We start from the raw sequence: 16186 nt of genomic DNA on the forward strand, positions 1-16186 counted from the left end.
CCATGAACACTTTCCATGAACAAAACGCAAATCATGAACGTTTGTTCATGATGCTAAGCTTCTCTAATCCCCTAATTTTTAAGCTTAAAGCTTTTAAGCGTTTTGAAACGGTAACAGCGCCATCTGATTGTCGTTCACACCACTGCCACTGAAAGCTTTCGCCCTGACATCTAGCGGTGGGTAATGCAAACTTCATGCTTCCTGAATATTGTTTTTATGAGATCTTTTATTTTATTTAAAACAACTACAACACAAAATTTGACTTTATTCGTAATATTACTGTAATTACAATGCACAATCTTTTACAATAACATTCCCTCGAAGAAGATTCTCCCAGATACCACGGTCCCACTGAGCTTGAAAACGGACCAATTCCAGTTTCGGCCGGTCATCGCCGTGTCCCCGGGGAAAACAAAAACAACGTCCGCCTTTGGAATCTGTGAAGGCAGACCACAGCCTGCAACTCCGGGAGTTTCAGACGCTCCTGCGAGAACGACGCATCGAAAATCGATCGATTAAAAACTGTTTTTCGTTCTGCAAAGAATATTCTTCATCAGCATAAAATAATCTAAAAAATGACATTTACATACTAAACACACGCAGATCTTGACCAACGGAACAAAGACCGGGACCAGAACAGTGGCCAATGTTTAAAAACGGTCCATTTCAGCTGGACACTCGGGCACTTTGACAAGAAACGTTTCAACGTGTTTTGATGACAGGCGATGACGGACGACTGAGCTTTTTTGGGGACGTGCAGAGAAAACGAGACGCGAAAACGGGATACCGTTCAGATATTCCGCAACGATAAAAAATAAATAAAATTAAAACTTTTGATTTGTTTTATGGAATATTTCTAAAATTTACCTTTTGTTTTCGTAGCGCGTTGGAAACACTGACACTCTACACGGACTAATGTCATATAGTGGGAGATGTGTGTGTGTTTGTCTAAAATTCTAAAATTCTAAAATTCTAAAATTCTAAAATTCTAAAATTCTAAAATTCTAAAATTCTAAAATTCTAAAATTCTAAAATTCTAAAATTCTAAAATTCTAAAATTCTAAAATTCTAAAATTCTAAAATTCTAAAATTCTAAAATTCTAAAATTCTAAAATTCTAAAATTCTAAAATTCTAAAATTCTAAAATTCTAAAATTCTAAAATTCTAAAATTCTAAAATTCTAAAATTCTAAAATTCTAAAATTCTAAAATTCTAAAATTCTAAAATTCTAAAATTCTAAAATTTAAAATTCTAAAATTCTAAAATTCTAAAATTCTAAAATTCTAAAATTCTAAAATTCTAAAATTCTAAAATTCTAAAATTCTAAAATTCTAAAATTCTAAAATTCTAAAATTCTAAAATTCTAAAATTCTAAAATTCTAAAATTCTAAAATTCTAAAATTCTAAAATTCTAAAATTCTAAAATTCTAAAATTCTAAAATTCTAAAATTCTAAAATTCTAAAATTCTAAAATTCTAAAATTCTAAAATTCTAAAATTCTAAAATTCTAAAATTCTAAAATTCTAAAATTCTAAAATTCTAAAATTCTAAAATTCTAAAATTCTAAAATTCTAAAATTCTAAAATTCTAAAATTTAAAATTCTAAAATTCTAAAATTCTAAAATTCTAAAATTCTAAAATTCTAAAATTCTAAAATTCTAAAATTCTAAAATTCTAAAATTCTAAAATTCTAAAATTCTAAAATTCTAAAATTCTAAAATTCTAAAATTCTAAAATTCTAAAATTCTAAAATTCTAAAATTCTAAAATTCTAAAATTCTAAAATTCTAAAATTCTAAAATTCTAAAATGCTAAAATTCTAAAATTCGTAAATTCTAAAATTTTAAAATTTTAAAATTGTAGAATTTGAAAATTCTAAAATTTAAATCTTAAATTTGAAAATTCTAAAATTTTTAGTTTTTATCCTACTGCTAACATAATTCCCTTTTCATTTGTTTGAACTTATGAACATATGAATGACAATAGCTTATAGAACTTTAAAAAAAATCTCGAAATTTCTAAGTTCCGTACATGTACTAACAAATTTAATCATGGCAATTTTGAAATAATGTGAAATTATTAAAGACACCCTCATATTACAAAATTAGCTTATTCTAAAGAGTCTGATTATATTAAACATAAATCAGAATGTTTGGTTTTGGCTTTATGTGGATTGATCTTCAAAAACATGTTAGAAAACGTCAAAATTCTTTCCAATCCAAACACGAACAAAAGACTGCGTTGAATTTGTGTTAGTGTATGAGATGTTAGAAAGCTCCCTAGACCAAAACAGGTCAAAAGTAGATGGCGTCACGAAACGATGTTCTGTTGACAATCAGCACGAAACAGGAAAGCTTTTTCAGACATAAGATTCAGTTCGCGATTTCGTGAACAATGTGCACGATATCATGTTTTTTTTCTCCATGATATCATGAACAAGTTCACGATTTCATGAACAGCGAAAGTACGCGATTACATGCACATTTGTTCATGAATTTCAGAACGGTTTTTTCTCCGTGTAGGCTTCCATTTACACCAAAACTAATATTTCTTCAAATGTCTTTCGACGTTCCATAGGGATTAAGTTGGGCTACAATGTCCTTTCATTAGATTTGGCCAAAATTTAGAATACACCCAGAATCCAGGACTGTCTCATTGTTCCCCACTCTTTTCGGCCCATGGGTAACAATGAGACACTTTGATTTTTCTTCAATAAACTTTTCAAAATCGATGGAAATCTTTCAAAACATGAATTTAAAGTGATTTTTGGCATATTTATAGAGTTTTAACTTCATTTAACCAAAAATACAAAGTTATTTGGTATTAATATATGGATTTAAAAAAAATTAAATACTTTTTAGTGTAACTTTTGTTATTAAAAGTTTTATGTTGGCAAAATTGCTCTAAAATGTTCAAGGCAAGTCACCTGCAATGGAACGATACAAAAACATGATGTTTTGCTAGAAAAATGTTGATTTTCGTATAGTGTCTCATTGTTCCCCAGCTGTCTCATTGTTCCTGCCAAGTGCGTCTACAATGAGACAGTTGAATAACTCTGGCTGTTGATGTCGGATCGATCTCATATTTTGGTCAATGATAGAACACATTAAAAGAAAGATAATGCAACTAAAAGGTCATTAAGACATGCTGATGAAAAAAATAGAAAAATCGTTGAAAGTTGAAAACCAAAAGTGTCTCATTGATGACTACCCTACCCTACTTGTTTTTACCTAAAGAATCGATCCAGGTGGTATCTCTTGCGATTTTCCGAAATTTTCAATTTTTTTTTGTCACCCTAATGGATAGCTGCCAAAATGGGATGTCGATTGAAACATGATTTTTTTTTTTGCTCAAAGAGAAAGTTGGAAGATTCCACATTTTTCAATTACTAAATAACACATTAAATGAAAATTAAAACCTGGTGACCACCCTGAGGTAGAGTCGGAGTAGATAGATTTTGAGAAGCCGGTGTCGGAGTTGGAGTCTCTGAATCTTCAGAAGTCGGAGCCAGATTCAACTCAGCACTTTTTTTTCAAGTCAGCACTTTTTTAGGACCCGAAGTCGGAATTGAGCCCGTCAGATTAAAAATTAAAAAAAAAGTCGGAGTCGGCGTTAGAGTCGACTGATTTTCAACAACTTTAAATGGGAGTTGGAATTTGAGGTAGATTTGGTGAAGACCCGGATTCAGAGCCGAAAAAATTCGAAAAACCGGAATCGCGAAATCCTCAGAAGTTGGATTTCGATTCGGAGTAGATTGATTTTGAGATGTTGGTGTCGGAGTTGGAGTCGCTAAATTTTCAGAAGCTGGAGTCATAGTCAACTAATCGGAGTTGTTGTTGGAGTCAAAACTGGTGGGGTAAGGCTGATGGAGACAAGACTGTGGAGTTGGAATTCGTCAAGTCGGCACTTTTTGAGGACCCGGAGTTGGAGTTGAAATCTCCAGATACCATTTTAAAAACCAGATTTATGAGCCGGAGTGGTTTGTTTTTCGACAAATTTTCAACACCTTTGAATGGGAGTTTGAGATGATGTTAGTTGTGGCGAAGATCCGGATTTGGAGCTGACAAATTCCAAGGAGCCGGAATCGCTATTTAGGATTTAGGATTGGAGTTGGAGTAGACAGATTTTGAGAAGCCGGTGTCAGAGTTTGAGCAGTTGTTGTTGGAGTCAGAGCTGGTGAAGCAAAGCTGTGGAGTTGGAGTCAGTGAAGTCGGAACTTGTTTCAAGACCCGGAGTCAGAGTTTAAGTCGTCAGATTTAGAAAAGCCAGAGTTGGTGTCGGAGTCGACTTTTTTCAACAACTTTGAATAGAAGTTTGAGTTTAAATTAGATTAGGTGAAGACCTGAAATCGGCATCAACCACATTCAACAACATTATAAGAGAATTGCTGTTGGAGTCCGAATTGAAGTCTGTGGAGGTTTGATAAGCTGGTGGAGTTCGTAGTCAGAGTCGCTTAATCTTCAGAAACCGGAGTCAGAGTTGAAGCAGCTTACAGATTTAGTGTTGCCTTGATGAGCAGGCGACTCACCACCGATCAAGCTTCGCAGAACTGTGAAAAGGTTATTTTTTTCGCAACCTGCCGGCGAACCATTGACATTGAAGTGACAATAAAACATAGACATTAGTCGTAAACTACCCAACCTCCCCTCGTGTGTGTGTGCAAACACACGTAAGTTTCGATAGTTTCGCGCGGCGGCGTTGTGCTATTTTCGGGCAGGAGGTCCCTCCTCTTCAACAAGTGCGTGCTCGTGGGATTTGAGCTCTTTGATGATTTCGCCGAAACCGCAGAGTCAAACCGCGTTGATCGACTCTGACAAGCGCGCGCTTATTTTTACGAACCTAAATGTCCCAAGAAACTCGTTCAAGATCAGGCGGTCTAAGCGCTGTGACAGCAGTCTGTCATTGACGAGCGTGATTCTTCGACTTGTTCGCGGTTGTATTGGTGGCTGATCAGGGCTTCGTCACAAAGGTGATCGCCGAGCTGACTCATGAAGGCATTTTTGAAATTCTTCGCGGGCAGGGTTGCCAGCGCGCGTTGCGCAATACGCTGGAACATCTGGTGAGATCTCCGAGAGCCCGGCGATAATCACAATTTCCAGTTGGAAAGAAGGAAGTCGAGTAGAACTTGAGGAGGGGGAGAAACGACGAAGGTAATTATGATTGAGATCGTGAAGATTTTGTTTTTATTTGTACGGCGTGCTGGAAGAAGACGAAGACGACGAAGACGGGGTTAGGAGGTTTAGAGCGCTGTTCACTTTCAGGTGAGCGATAAACGAAGCGAGGAGAACGAAGAAGCGAAGACTACGCACAACAAAGAGACCTTCACCAATACACGTGACCGGCGGTGCGTGCGAGTTGGTGTTGAGGTTTCTGGGATTTTTTGTCTTCTAGAATTCAGGTTCTAAACTTAGAAGCAGGAAGAAGACAAGCAGAAACCGGTTGCGTCTAGGTTAGAAGAACATAGAGAGCTCTGTGGTTGTCGCGAAGTTTTGTTTTGATCATTAATTCTCGAGCATCTTAGGACGTGGAAGATCGAACTAGAGCGATACCTTGGGCGGACACGATCGAACACGACACTATCGCACTAATGTGACAAGTGTCCCGCGAGGTGATTAGACAATTAGCGAGATCCGTTCTCGGCGGTTCGCCTAACGACAACGAGCTAATCTCGGAACACCACGTCTGCAGACTGCATCGCGCGCAAAACCGCACACTTACGACAGTCCCTCTTATCAATGACAGCTCGCGGTTGCACAACAGTGTCGGCTGCACATTCCGCTGCAACACGGACTCTTGACGTTGTGGTGTTCAGCGCGCATCCAACGGGTTCAGCTGAAGAACTTCCAGGGCTTCTAGATGTTCGGTCACACTTACGCAGTACTCTGTGGTATCCTCGTGTGGTTGTAACTGTTACACAGGATACGGCATAACACTCTCGATTGCACTTGATAGAATCTTCAATAAACTCTAAACTACTCCCTCGCTCTCTTGGTAGGCTTGAACTTGAACATGTAGAACACGACCGTCAGGGGCCGGTGTTTGCTTCGCACTCTACCCAACAGAATTCTCAATAAATGCAGGTCATTGTACCACATGCACCCCCACAACAACAACAACACCAACTACACCGTGTAGAGGCGCATAGGCCAGTAAATATTCTCCCACTAGAGACGACTCCTCTAATGCACTCTTCCTTGTGCACGTTGCACACACTCTCAGCTCTTCCTTCTTCTATCCGCTTCAGCTCGGCGTTGTACAATTCCTCACCCAAACTCTGTGTATTGGTTGCAGCGTAACGTATCCTAGACCTTCGTCTCTAGGATGCACCACACAGCGCTGCACACACAGACTCCCACACTCCCACAGCTTCTGTAACGTTGCCGTTGTTCCCTCACACTATTCTTCCAGCGCTCTCGAATCTTCAGTAATCCTTGTAAATCCTTGGCTCTCGCGCGGCTACAGTTGGTCAAGTTCGGGTTGACCTTCCGCAACAACACCGGGCGCGCGCACACTTGATGTCAACCCGTCACCACTTGATTCTCACGTGCGCGTTGTCGCACTCCGAAATTCACGCACAATAAACACGGCGTAGACCGCGCCGAGGTCAACGGGGGGGTTGGACGCGGGTGTAATCGCGGTGACACGACTGCGTGCGTGTGTGTGTGTTCAGGTGTGTGTTTTTGATTTCGATTCACTGCTGTTGTGTGTCACGGGCTCCGTGTGTTTGACTCGACAACTCTACCGCACGACGGACAAACATATACTAGAAGCTGCTGACGGGACCGGACGGCCGGAGACCCGCGTGAACTTGTGTTCGTGAACAGCGAGAGAGCGAGAATCGAGAGAGGAGGCCGCAGACAAACACGAAGCAATCATTTCGCTTTCCTCTATGCAATGCAAACAGCAACAACAACAACAACTAGCACACTATGTGTAGAAGAAGAGAGAGCGAATAAATGTTTTTGATTCCACCTAAACAACGCGAGAGTACGAGGGGAGCGCGGTGAGAGGAACGTGCACCACAAGAAATCATCGACGACAACGACGGGCTGATCCGGTCGGACGCGCGATGTGTGTTCGTCGTCGTCGTCTGCTGTTTTGATGTAGTGTGAGGGAATTGGGAAGTCGGGAAACGGTGAGGGAGAAGGTAGATTTTTTGGCGAAAAAACGAATCGAAAACAATGAAACCACTCATTGTTGCGAAAAAGTTTGTGAGTGACAAATCAGGTAATTTATTTTGGGCCGACATGAACTTAAAAATGCTTGATGTTTCACAAATAGAAGCAAATTTATGTTGTCAGAACCAAAGGTACTGATTGTCGGTTCGAAAACCAGAAATCACTCACTCATCGCCGAATGAATCTTTGGCGGGTGAAGCGCGCAACTAGAGAACCATTCGCGAGCGAACATGACTCGCTAGCTGCCAGCGTCTTGTTTCTTTGCCTACTACGTCCGTCGAACCAGGTTACAAACGAATATGTTCAGAGAGGAGAGAATCAAACAAAATACAAGCGCGGCGCTATTTTGGCCTGCACTACTACCTCGACGTCGTCGTGCTATCTTGTCGCACCCGCCATTTTGACGTTCCGAGAAAAACGCGTTTTAATGTTTGACCTTGAATATTCAAAAACGAGAGCACGCAATGTAAACAATAACAAACACGTTTTGTTTGGCTCACCATTCTGTGCATTGTCCCAAAGTTTGGTTGAAGTTGGTTGCTGGAGTCCCGAGTTATAATTACAAATGTTTACGGTAGTCTAGCTTGTACGTGCGACAAACGCATCCTGACTTTCCTGGCCTGGAATCCTTTGGCTTTTGTCGCACTTACATCAATTTTCATGGAGTGACAAGATAGCACGACAAGATTGAAACTACTTTCATATGTAAAGTGACAAAAATGCACGGAGTTTTTTCGGTTTTTGTTGAATATCTCAGGATTGAAATCGAATTTTGGGGATCTGTGAAGGTCAAAAGGTGAGGCATTGTGAGCTGCACAAAATGGCGTTCTTAACTCAAATTGGCCCAAAATGCACGTACGACAAGTTAGCACGATGGCGACGACCTGTCTTCGATGTTGTGTTATCAACAAAGTTGTATTTTTTTAATAACATGGTTTTAAGCAGTTTAATATATGATCAAAACAAAGTCGATCGCAAACTATTTCTGGAGCAACATTTGAAAGGGGCGGTACGACATTGCTCTTACGGCCTTTCATTACACGCGTTTAAATGGGACGAAAGGCCGTAAGAGCAATGTCGTGCCGTCCCTTTCAAATGTTGCTCCAGATTCCAAGGCAGCTTTGAGCGACATAACGCAATCGATCTCTCTGAACCATTCACTGTACTATCCGATTGGAGAGAGAGGGAAAGCAAATAGAGAGTGTCCATTAGCGAATGGTGTGGAAGTGACAAACAAAACAGCAGAGCAGTTTTGCGTCACACTCGATTTGTGCTCGCGAGTGACTGACTTTATGAATTTGAGCACCACGAAGGAATATGACTCGATTATCCGAAGTTCGATTTTTCAAAGATTTGTATGGGATTTCGAATAATCGAATCACGAAAAAAAAAATCTGGTTTTAAACATAAAATTCAAGTTCTGCGACCTCTTTATAGTTATTTTGGCGCATATTGGCCGCCATCTTGGATTTTAAAACTTGAATATTAAAATATTTGCAACGGCTGAATGAAATTTAAAAATATACAAACATCACGTTTAATTACACACAATTTGTGAAAGGTAAAAATTTTTTGTCAATTTTCAGTAAAACAAATGCAGATAAAAGTTTAACTTCAGTTTATTAATAATTTTCTAAACATTTTATACCAGTTTTCCAAAAATGCTTAACATTTTGCTGTCCAAATTAAATTTTCAACAAAGACGAGGATTTCTAGTTATTAAATTTTGATCAAAAAGGCATTTAAATGACTTCGGCAATTTTCCAAAGTATTCAAGTAATCACGTTGAATTCAAAAAGGCACGTTAAATGTATGCAAAACAAAAAAAAATCCAACCATCAACCGTTGATGGATAAAAAGTTGAAAAACTATCCCAATCTAATCTAATCTAATCAAACCCTAGCCCTGACAATCTTTCGAAGTGATGGAGAGTGCTTTAGGCTAGATGACGCCTAGCCTCTTCTTGTCATTTATTAACATTTGTAGAGCACCATTGCATTAGAATGCATTGAAACATCACAAAATGTTAAACCGGCCAGGCCTACTGCGTAAAGTTTACCGCAGAGATGATTCGTTGAATTGGATTGAGTTTGAGCACGGGTTTTCCGAAGGCCTTGGCAAAATTTCACTTCGGGTAATCAAAACTTTTTTTGTTGTCTTACTTTTGATTGTTGAGTTTAGACCCTTAAACTACTCTAAAGTGATTTAGAATTTTTAAATCCAAGATGGCGGCCAAAACGGCGATGATGAAATGTTGAAAATACATTATTCAAATTTGACTAAAGTGGAGTCCCAGAACTCAAATTCTCTACGAAAGCGTTCTTTTTTTTGAATTTTTTTTTGTATTTTGTAATCCGGCTGAAACTTTTTTGGTACTTTCGGTAATACCGAAGCAGCCAGTTTGCATCATTAGTTTGTCCATACAAATTTGGCAGCTGTCCATACAAATCGGATGGTGAAGTAAAACGTCGGTCCCGGTTTCTCCTGTCTCGTCAGAGGCGCTGGAGCAGAAATCCCACGTTAGAGGAAGGCCATGCCCCGGGGGGCGTAGTGCCAATAGTTTCGTTTTTTTTCGTTTTTCCATACAAAAATGATGTATGAAAATTCAAAAATCTGTATCTTTTGAAGGAATTTTTTGATCGATTTGGTGTCTTCGGCAAAGTTGTAGGTTTGGATAAGGACAACAATGAAAAAATGTTACACGGTTAAAAAAATTGATGATTTTTTATTGAACTTTTTGTCACTAAAACTTGATTTGCAAAAAAAAAACAAAATTTTATTTTTTTAAATTTTTTTGATATGTTTTAGGGGACATTAAATGCCAACTTTTTAGAAATTTACAAAATGGGCGAAAAATCTTTGACCGAGTTATACATTTTAGAATCAATACTGATTTTAAAAAATGTAAATATTAATCCCAAAAATATTTCATTTTAATTTATCGATATAAAATTAAAATTGTAATCAAAAAGTACTTTAGTGAAAAAAATTAAGATAAAATTCACCGTTTTCAAGTTAAAGCCATTTTCAGGTAACTTTTTTGAAAATATTAGCAGTTTTTAATTTTTTTTTAAATTAGTGAATGTGTTTGCCCATTTTTGAAAAAAAAAAACTTTGTTTGATACGACCCTTAGTTGCTGAGATATTGCCATGCAAAGGTTTAAATACACGAAAATTTACGTTTTCTATGTCTCACCCAAACAACCCACCATTTTCTAACGTTCTAACGTTAAATAAAATTGCGAAACGCATAATAATGTAGATAAAAAACCAGCGTTTGTTTATACTTACGCATTATAAGTAGTTTTTAACATATAGTCATCAGTCATCAAGACTTACCTGGAAGAAAAAGAAATTAAGGTTAGTATGTGATTATTTGCACACGCAGAATAATGTTCTGTAGAATCAGCCTGTACGAGGTTTGAATCAACAAATTTTTTGTTGAATATAATCAACAAAAAATTGCGTTGAAACAAACCTTGATTTTCTCAATTCTACAAAAGTCTTTTGTTGTTTTGAAAAAGCTGCTTTGACGTTTAGCGTTGATCCAACAAAAATCATGATTTTCAAATCAACAAAACGATTTTGTTGATTCAAATATGCCTTATTTTTCTGCGTGCAATAAACAAATCTGAAGTTTTTTTTTGAAAAGGTCCAATAAACCAAATTTCCATTTTTTGATTTTTGGGTGTTTTAGGAACCGCCTTGAGTCAGGGGTATTAAAAAACACATAAAAAGCACTGAAAATTTGGTTTATTGGACCTTTTCAACATGATATATATTTTATTTAAAATGTCTACTTTGAATTTGCCGTTTCCTTCCAACCTCCAACAATCCACCACACATTCACTTGATCCCTGCGCTCTCTCCTCGTTTCCCACACACACTCATCTCCCCATTGACACAGTACTCATTCCCATGCGCCGCTCTAACTCTACCTCTACCATCATCATCGTCAGTGCTTTGTACTATTGGTACAATTCTCACACCCATCCACCATTGGGTGTGCAATGCACAATCCTACAGTACGCACCTCACCTCATATCTCTCTTCCCTTTTCCGTTCCCTTTCCTTACTCTCTAGTACATAACCTATTCTCTCTCACTTGGTTCGCTCTCATGTTCGTTCCACATTCATAACTTTTTCACTCACTCTCTCTCTCTCAGTCGCGACATAGTCGGTGAGTCGTTTTCAATTTCAATATCAAGGTACTGAACCTGCCCCAGGTTTCAGGAAAACCGGTACCAACACACGCTCAAAACGGCACACACACACAACCCTAATAAGCACTTTTGATACATTTCACGGCGAAGGGGAGAGAGAAAAAAAAAGTTGCAGTTCAGCAACAATCGCGTGAATATACACAAAGTCACTCACACATCCGTACAAAGTGCGCTCGCGGCGCATTTTTCTCAAACTTTCAAACTGCGCTGCGTTTGTGTTGGTGAACTTTATTTACGTGCACATAGAAATATATATCACAGTCGGCGTCTGAGGCAGCGCGTAAAAAAGTGCATTTTTATAAATGTTAGAAGTTTTCGAGTCTTTCTCTTCTGGGTGTAGGTTCGAGTTTGTTCTTTCGCGACTTAGTCGCGAGCGCTCTCTCTCACTCCTTCGCTCCTCTGGCTGTTGTGATGTAATACACAAATAGAAAGGATAGTGTGTATTTGTTGATTCTGGGGGTTTCTTCTTAAATTATTTTTACAAAATTGTGTAAAAGAGAATGGAAGAAGAAGCTCCTTGTTGCGTGAGCTGCACGGAGCTTGGGGTGGTTCGACTTTTTTTTCAGCATTTGGATGGAATGATTTATCATCTTTTGATGGGTGCTGCTGCCTTAGTGGGATGTTTTAGTACATTTTGATATAAATAGTAAAAGTTACGCGCGCCGACGACGGCGGCGGCGGACGCCACCTTCTATAAATAATCAGCGAGTCTGTTCCGCTTGAATGTGTGCCACTGCCACTGAAGCTTGTTGAGGGTGATGCTGCACCGAGAAGTGGCGGTGGAGAGAGGTTGCAACAGTAGACTATCTATTACGGGCATGGTGGAGACTTGAGGATGAATTTTAAGATTAGAAAATTAATTCCGCTGCAAAAAGTTTTTCAAAAATTATGTCACCCTCTCTTCAAAATTAATCTGAAAATCAGAGGGGAAAAATGATTAAAAACAAACTTCAAAATTTTAAAGAAAATAGCTGCAAATAAAATCTAAAATGCATTTTTCTGCATTGATGATCATGTTTGGGCTCCTTAGAAAATATTCTGTTTTTTTTAAACAAAATTCTAATGTACAGCAACACAAAAACATTTTTCTTCTCAAAAAAAAATTACTCAATACTAAGGTATTCATAAAACAAATTTTACTCAATACTAAAATATTCATCATAATGACCAAAATAGCCACCAAATGATTTTTTCTCAGTGTCATCTTATTGGCACTTATTTTTCAATATTTTGGTAGCTTTTAGTTCGATTTTAAATGTTTGATGAAATTTTCTGCTTTTTCATATAGAATAATTCTGAAGTTTTTTTCAAAAGATTTAATAAACCAAATTTCCAGTTTTTGCTTTTTGGGTGTTTTTGAAACCGCCTTGAATCAGGGGTATTAAAAAACACCCAAAAAGCAAACACTGAAAATTTGGTTTATTGAACCTTGTTTTTGAAAAAAAAAACCAGAATTGAGAATTAAATAGAGTCTGACTCTCTAAATAAGATTAAAATTTTAAGAAAATCTACATCATGCTCGATCAAAAATTAAAGCTCAACATATATGAAAAGATCGAAAAACTGAGAGAAGCTATTTTTTCAGATTCAAATCAGGTTGTATATTATATCAATATCAATTTACCGGATCAATAATGCCCGAAAAGGTTTTTTTTTAATATTCTCAGCAATATATTCTTTTCAAGGGTGCTTTTCTTCAGGTATTTTTTTGAATGAAATAAATTTAATTTATTTAAAAATATTTGTTTTTTTTATTACAGTAGAGTTATATTGTAAATTTTTAACGATTTTTGAAACTTTGTCTATGCATTCCCCATGTTAAAAGAAGTAATTTTGAATATTTATTTTCCATACAAGTCTCCATACAATTTTGAGCAAAGTCAAAAAAGTTCTCTGATTTGGTGTAGGTGTAGGTGTAGGTGTAGGTGTAGGTTATGATTAGGACTTTTCAGGAACAAAAAGGTACACAAAAAACATGTTTCATACTTTTTATGAATAAAAGTTGAAAATATAGAAACCTGGACAAAAAATCAACCAAAAATATTTTTTTGAAGCAAAATCGAATTTGCAATCAAAAAGTACTTTGATTTTTTTGATAAAATGTACCGTTTTTAAGTTAGTTGAATTTAGTTACTTTCATATATACATTTTCGTTTTTTTGGTTTAAAAAAATAATTCCTCTGAAAAAATAATTTTGAAGAGCTGAGATAATTTCCTATAATTTTTTTCTGGAACTTTGAAAATCGGGCAATTCGTTTCTGAGATACAGCCTCACAATAAAGTCAAACCAATGAAAATGAAATGATTTAAGTGTCACCTAGGCAGCCTGTAATTTTCAGTTGACGATATCTCGGAAACTATTTGTCTGATTTTCGATGTTGATTTATATTGAATGTTGAAAATTATTTCAAAATGTTAAAATCAAGCTTATTTTTTGAGAACTCCTAAAATAGATAATTTCTTCATTTCATATTTTGGACCAGGTCATAAAATTTTTGAAATAATTTTAATGAAATAAACAGAGATAGCAAAAAATACTTTTTTATCGAAAAAAAAACCTTTAAATTGCTGTAACTCGGAAGAAGTGCTATTTATGGAAATTTAAGAAATCACTCATATTCATTTTTTATCTGTTGGCATGTTTGAATGACTAAAATAAAATAAAAAGTTTGCTAAGTAACGGTTATTTCTAAGCGTCCAAATCATAACCATCTAAGTTGTCAACATATAAAAATATAGGATGTACGGAATCAATGGACATAGCTTTCACAACAAAACAAAAAAACTAAAAATTGAGAAATAATGCGAAAAGCGCATGAACTACTCTAACGAAACAATGAAGACTTCTTTTCATTGCTGTTTGAATCTTAACTTTTACCTTCGACCACATTTCCCAACTTCAAAATAGATATTTTTCAGAGACATTGTGGGGGTGACCCAAAATAGTTGCAGTCAGAAATTATTAATGCAGTAAAATAAGTTTTATTTTGGAAGGTTGAAATTTTACGGCAGAATATTCCTTATTTTTTGTGTAAGTTTACCAAATTTTACCTAAAATAATGTGTAAAAAGTGAAATGCAAAAGAAACTGATGAAACTTGAACAGCATGTATGTTCTTCTATGTAAAATTACACAAAAGAGAAGGAATATTCATAATCAAATTCTTAACCTTACACACTTGTTTTTATATTTCTGCTTTGTTATTTTTTCGACTCATTTTTAATATTTTAAATACTTTAATTCAAATTTACAAATTTGAAAACTTTGCTAAATAATAACTAATCATTCCTGAAACCACATCTTCTTCAAGGCAACTGTTTTAGTGATACAAATTAAGTATTCAAATTTCTGAAGATGTGCGAAAATGTCTTTTAGTATTTGAAGTTAAAATGGTCGATTTTGCAAAATATGGCTTGGCTAGAAGATGAGTTATTAAATATATTACATATTATTAAATGAAGTTACATACAGATTAGGTTTTTCCATCTTTCATCTGAGCTTTTCATTAACGAGTTGGATTTTTTATAAACGAATCTAAAATTTAAAATAAATATTGTATTGAATATTTCGAGTCTCTTTTCTTGAACTGAATGATTATACAATTGATTTTTGCCTTCCTCACCTCACTGAGGCAAGGCTATAAAATCACTTGAAAATTGAACTTCTTAAATATGCCTTCTAGATATACCTTCACGTATACATATCGACTCAGAATCAAATTCTGAGCAAATGTCAATTATTTATTTCCAAAATACCTAAGTATTGACGATTTTATTTTTTTGCAAAAAAAAAGTTTTTGTGGTGCTGTACATTGGAATTTCATAAAAATTCATAATGCTTTTAATCCAGCCCAAACATGCTAAATATGATTATAAATGCAGACTTCTATTTTCATTAAAATTTTAAAGATTTTTGAAAAAAAATAATTTTTTTAGCCCCCTGATTTTTCGAACCAATTTTGAAGGGGGGAGAGGGGGGGCGACATGAACTTTGAAAAATATTTGCAACGGCCTTACAGTGATTGAGAGTTTGTCTTTATTCTGGCAGTCATCACCCTGTCAAATTGAAGAAGATTCTGGCAGATTCCCCAAGCATCACGCTGATGCTTGCGTGTGTGCGTAAAAGAGAAGGTTAGGAGGAGAACACCCCGAGCAGGGGTAAATAACACGGGAATACCAAATTTTGGTATTACTTGGGCAAATAACAGCGACCAAAATGTGCCCTTGGTTGCCCAGTAATAGATGGTAAAATACCATGAAATCATACCAAAATCTTGTATGTGTAAGGGCACAACAATACCAAACCATGTTATTCCAAGGCTAAAATAATACCTCAAAATAAAACCATTTCAATACCAAGTTGAGGTCTTCTGGATTTTTGAACATTGCTTGAATACCAAAACTTGGTATTGCCATGGTTTTATTTTTAGGTATTTCCGCGCCCTTGGAAAATCATATTTTGGTATTTCTGTGGTCTTTCACATACATGATTTTGGTATGATTTCATGGTATTTTACCATCTATTACTGGGCAACAAAGAGCACATTATGGTCGCCGGTATTTGAACAAGTAATACCAAAATTTGGTATTGTCATACCATTTTTAGTGCAGCAGTTGCAGTTAGTGAAAAAACGGAAATTATTCATATGCAACAGCCAAATCTACTCACCTGATGATTCCATGTTGTTATTAGTGATATTCTTCACCACACCGAATGCATTTGTCATTGATGAACGGCCTGTGCTTGAAGTTCTTGAAGCTTCTGAAAAATAACAAGATTGAAAAAT

General features: G+C 36.2%; 1 protein-coding gene across 5 annotated transcripts in view; it reads right to left on the bottom strand.

Moving 5' to 3' along the window:
* Positions 1-16186, bottom strand: part of LOC6034233 (ecdysone receptor) — a 443529-nt gene that overhangs the window by 105443 nt on the left and 321900 nt on the right. Inside the window, exon 1 of one of the 5 annotated variants that reach the window (XM_038253385.1) lies at positions 5874-6771. The exons of 3 other annotated variants lie outside the window; for them this stretch is intronic. The gene's annotated coding sequence lies outside the window, so the exon portion shown is untranslated. Of the gene's footprint in view, positions 1-5873; positions 6772-16186 lie in introns of those variants that run through there. One more of the 5 variants, XM_038253386.1, reaches the window with a different exon arrangement.

The sequence above is a fragment of the Culex quinquefasciatus genome, chromosome 2, assembly GCF_015732765.1.
Source record: "Culex quinquefasciatus strain JHB chromosome 2, VPISU_Cqui_1.0_pri_paternal, whole genome shotgun sequence".
Taxonomy (NCBI): domain Eukaryota; kingdom Metazoa; phylum Arthropoda; class Insecta; order Diptera; family Culicidae; genus Culex; species Culex quinquefasciatus.